Below are 5,890 nucleotides of genomic sequence, written 5' to 3'. Positions count from 1 at the left end.
GTGGATAGGGAAGAACGATGGTTGATGGGTGGCAGGGGTTTGGTGCAGCAAATAAGGAGAATGTTGGAGAATGAAGTGGATGGCGAATAACGAATGGGGCTTCCCACGTGAGTGAAGCTAGTAAGGGGAGGATTTGATGGCTCTGATACCAATGCAACACAAAAACCTTGTTCACTAGATTTCACCAACTTTAAACACATTGATGTGTGACAATTTATATTTTTTTATTAATATTCGATGATGATTTTACAAGGCTAGGGCGGTTCTCCTTTATAGGAGTTGACTGGCTACAAGCCTAAAGACACATCCTTTTGGACTAATGTCTCTTCACAACCAATTGAATAACTTAATTTTAATTTATTTACAAATTATTAATTAATATTTATTTATTATTATTTTAATATTTTATTGTTTATTTAGTTATGAATATTTAATTCATAACGTTCTGCTCCAAATGAGGTCAGTTTTCGCCTTTATAAAATGGTTTTTGTCTCCCTTTGAGGCTGACTTGACCTTAATGAGGCTGACTTGTCTTCTTTGAGGCCGACTTAATGGAGGAGATCTACTTGACTCAATTAGCATCAAAAATAATTTTCTTTCTTGACAAATAAATCCCGAGAAGGGTCTATTACATTATGACATGGACTAGGACTCTTGACATAAACCCTAGAATACTACAATGGAAGCTTTGACCTATAAATAAAATAAATAAAGCATAAAACTCATGCTAATAAATATTTTTTCTTTTATAACAAAATTGCATTTTCTTTCTTTTGACAAATTCATTTCATCATGGTTCAAATTCAATTATGAAGACCAACACTAGTTATATTCTTCAACACAAGGCATCATAAATCTAAGATTGAGACATAGGGAATCAAATGATCTCTGATAGGCTCTAGAATAATACTCATGGTTGTGATGTCATCTTTCTTGTATTTTTCTTTCCCTTCATTATCTATCGATTCGGTAACCTTGCCCTTCACAATATCCAAAACATCATTCTTTTCAAGAATAATATCAATCATTGTTTTCCATGCTCTGAAATTTGTAGCACCCTCCAACTTGTTTTCTTAGTGTAGGAACCCATGGTCATAGATCTAATCAAAAATTAACTTTGCAAAAGTAGATGATTTCAAAAGTGATCTCAATGTCCTCTTCTCTTCACCAAAGCTCTGATACCATGTTGATTTTTCAAGTGCAATAGATACAAGCACTAATTTATGAAAACTGATGATTACTTCCAATGATGTAGATACTATTTTAGCACTTTCAATTTATCAGTAAGCAATTACACTTCATAAATTCAACCATACATGCAATAAGACAGTAGAGATCACAATGAAACAATGATACACAAAGTCAACACAAGATTTACCCTAGGAAAACCCACTTGAGAGGGAAACCCAACAACCTTTTCCTTAAATAAGTTCTTCAATTCAACAAGAGATACAATTGATCTTTCCTAGTCAAATAAATTCAAATAGACCAGCAACAAAACCCTAGTGAAACCCGCTCAAAGTGTCTTCTTATCAAATCAAGATATTGCCCAAAAGACTCGGACTAATCTACTAGATTAGGGCCAAATTTCGACCTCCTAAACTCTGCGAAACTCGGAACCACTTCCATGTATGCCCAGAAACTCATCACACATGTGAACTCAACACAAAGAGAAAGACACACATGTGAGGTGAAACTTGGAGATAAAATATTATGAATTCTTCTTCATCCTTCTTGTCCTTTCACTCATTTGCTTGGATTAGGGGATGTTATTTTCTTGTGAGGTTGAATGGTGCCAAGAGGAGAAGGTTGAAAGACATATATACAACGTTCTTGGGAGGCCGAATGGGTCCACACTAAGGTTGGGCTGACTTGATTATGAGGGGGGCCAACTTGACTTTCTTGATGCCAATATACTTAAAATTAAATATTAAAATTCTTTCTTTTAAAAATGACATGAAGAACATGTCTTTGAATTTATCATTACATATATTATGAAGACCGACCATAGCTACAAAAATTCAACACCCTTGACGCTTCTAATAGACAATTACATATGCTCAAGCATGCCTCATGACAAGCATATGACTGGCAGAGGCCCACCTTGCAGATTCTCTTGATTCCCCCACCCCAGTGAAAAGGGCCATCTACAAGTGCTAATTAGGTTTGTTCTTTATTTTTCACTTCTAGTTGTAAGTTTCCTTTTAAAATTAGTAATGGTTTTAATAATACAGGTTCTCTTGCTTTACAATACCTAGAAATGATACCTTCTAGGTGAAGAAAATTACCAAATGCAACAAAAATCTAGTAGTTATCACATAAAAAAATTAACACTTGAACCTAGCTCAATTCAAGTTACCATGTACCATAGAAGGTGGTATGACAAACCTTACAGGAGACGGTATAGGCCTTGCCTAGGAATATCTCAAGATTAGATCCTTACATGTATGAGCAAAGCACAAAATTAACCTTTCAAGACCTTAACCCACTCCAACAGAGCTCAAATAAAACTAAGATCAACCCATTTAGCCTAACTCGAGTAAATCCAGAGGAGACCAGCATTATCATTTACTTTTTGAAAGCAATTCACATGACCATAGCTTGATAAAAAAATTCTCACTCCATCAAAATTTCAAGTCAGGGACTTCAAAGAGCATATCAACAAGAATTCCACTTCAAACATATTTGAAAATGTGTATCAAATCAAATCAACCATGGTACTGCTCAAACTAGCAAGGGTCCTAGGAAGGGATACTATAGAGCAACTACTAGGTCAAGGGGCAACAATGGAGTGATAGTCCAATGTCACCTCAGCTAAAGCTCTCTGCTATTTAAGGACTTTCACTGATGGGAGGAGACTCAGTATAAGAGGAATCACAATGATGAATGGATCTATGATCAGATAAGGAGCGATTCCTAAACCCTATTCAAAGAGAGACTCAATTAAATAGTTTACTTGCTTGAGAAGCGAGGTGATGGGCTCTCTAAGAAGGGCTATGAGGATACCTTGGCCTAGGGTTGGAAGATATGTCTTGACAAGGGACTTCCTAAACTTAATGATGATTATGGAGAAATAGATTCTATATAGTCCTTGTGGAATTTGAGTTATAAAGTTGTGGGACCAAAGAGAACCCAGATGGACCCAAACTAGGTCAAGGGTATGGAGTTGATCGACCAAAGAGGGGCTTGACCTAATTAGGGAAGAAAATGGGATTAAAGAACTAATTTTCTTTTGAAATTTGAATTCAACGATCCAAGTGAGGACACTAACCCAAAATCAGCCTATGGAGAGAAATGATTCTTGAGCTAGGGCTTGCAATATCTCGAGATTCCACCATCAAATTGTGCTCAACTTTAAAGGACCCCGACAAAATTGTGGACCAATTTTAAAGGCATTTGGATGGCTACAAAAGATTTTGTGTGATGCCCTAGGAGACTTACTGGGGTTAGGCCTAGAATTGGGAAAAGTGAAGCAAATAGGGAAATTTGACCACCAAAGGGATTCGAGGATCAATGTCTTGTTGCTTGGGCTTAATGGAGTCGAGATATACATAGATCAAGAATTTTTGTGTACTAAGGAGCCCTAATTGATCTTTGCTAACCTCTCCAAGGGCAGTAATTAGGTCAATAGGGATTTATACTTCAAATTTGCTAAATAGATGAAGTTTCGAGGTCTTTCAACCTAAGAGGTGCCTCTAATAACATTCACCCACTCTCTTCAAATACAACGCATGCATTAAATCACTTATTCAAGGTTCCCAAAAGACTTTCGCATTTACTTTAACCCATACATGAATAATGATAACAATAGCATGCAATAAAGCAGTAAAATAACACGAATAACATCAAAATTTGACTTACATGAGAGAGAGAGTATATCCATTCATCAACTTTGCATTAGAAAGAAACTCCAAAGACTAGCGAATATCCAAACATCATAGTGCATCAAGAAAGCTCCAAAAAGTTCACCTAGCGGAAAGTGCGAAAATCTCTCCAGAGGTACTAATCCAAAGTCATGATAATGAAAATGAATCATCTCACTTTTATTTATATGATCCTCTAAGGGGTTGGAATGGCCTAATTCGGATTAATAATGCCCCTAAAATAAAATAATGTGCATAATAACAATATTGTTGGTGACAAACCCACCAAAATAGTTCAATAAAACAAGAATAAGTCTCTCAAGAGAGCAGAATGATCAATATAGCGAGTCGTTGGGCCTTTCAAGAGGCCTAATGAAGTCCTAGGGGTGTCATGATGTAAAACTAGACTACAAACACAATGGACGAGGGGTTGGCTCCTTGTTTTCCAAGCAAAAGCCTATGGTGCTCCCCAGTGGGTGTGGGGCACAAGGATATCCTCATGGGTCTACAAGTGGATCGGAAATGCCTGTAGACTATTTGTAAGGGCTAGGATGATGACATAAGCCTCGCTCTACAGCAGGAGACATCCTCTGGACTATGGAACATCTGCACAGTGTATGGTGCATATGTGGAGCCGATTGAGCATGGTGAACCAAGTGCAACATCCTCAACCAAAAGGTGGAACACGAACAATCAACAAGTGGTGTTAGAGATACATGAAGTACTCTCTGCTATGGTGGAGACCCATGGTTCTCAACGATCACCTACAAGTGTCAATATGGCCCTCTGGAGGGCTAGGACCCCGTATAGGTTGACCAAGCCCAATATAGAGACTCACCTACAATCTTACATAAGATCCAATGCGTCCCTTTGCCCTCCAATACAACAAATCATTAGAATAATCAAGTAAAAGAGCCTACAAGTCTTGGAATCAATGGGGCACTTCATGGTGACATGTCCTTCCATAGTGGGTTTTGGCATGTACAAGTGTCTCCAAGTTCAATAAGGCGCTAATCAAGGACCCTATTAGGCAGTTTCAACCTTTAAAGGGAGTGACATGTCCATGGAACATCCCTCAAATAGTATGTGGCAAATGATATAATAATGGAACAGAGTGGGGATCAAGAGATTCATCCAAACCACATGTCATAGTACAAGAGAAGCCCACACCTAAGTATGTGAGTGTAGGAGGGAGCAAATCACAATACATGAGTTATCCCGACCTTTGTTTTTCCTCCCTTCTTCATATTCCTTTTGCCTCTGATTGATTTTTCTTCATAACTGCTCAAGGCTCCAAGTGATGAGAGCATAATGTTTAGTATACGACAGTGGTTACCCCCTTAAGGTGAAGCGATTCATTGCCCACCAGGGGTTGGAACAATCATGGGTTCTTTAATGATGGAGGGGGCTCATCTAGGGCCCATAGGAACCAAGGTGATGGCCATGGATAAGGGGTAAAGCTCATGTTTGGCTTTTACCCACATGCTCAATTTGTATGTCCCAGCCATCTTGTGCATTTTGTGGTGCATTTCTTGTTGAGAGTGGTCAAATTATGCTTTTTCTTTTTTTTTAGTTGCAACAACATTTGGGCATTGTTCCAACCCTGGCCTAAGGTGTGGACAAGGGGAGGGGGCGCAGGGGGAAGGCTAGCCCTATGTGGACCCAGTGGACACGAATGGGAAAAGAGATGAATAGGGCTAAAATGAATGGAAGGGGATGATGTATTTGGTGTCAGAGAACAGGGCCACACATCCAAAGTTAGGATTTTCTAATAGTGCCAACCCTAAAGCTAGTGGCTAGTAAAAGAAATCCCACGAGACTAAGATATAAAGTTAACCACGAAATCGAATAGTGAAAACAAGAGTACAGACCTAACCCACTCTTTCCGCCGTATCCCCCCACCAATCCATGCCGCAAAGTGCCCATCACAAATAAGGAAAATTGCTCAACTATACCAATGAAAAGCCATACCTTTGGGGTCGGAAGGCCTACCTCCAAACATACAATCATAACAAGTGAGTGAGGGA

Source organism: Pinus tabuliformis, chromosome 8 (assembly GCF_031772625.1).
Source record: "Pinus tabuliformis cultivar Carrire ecotype Pingquan chromosome 8, CPIR1, whole genome shotgun sequence".
NCBI lineage: Eukaryota > Viridiplantae > Streptophyta > Pinopsida > Pinales > Pinaceae > Pinus > Pinus tabuliformis.
The sequence above is the reverse complement of the archived record's forward strand: the minus strand, read 5'-3'. Positions refer to the sequence as shown.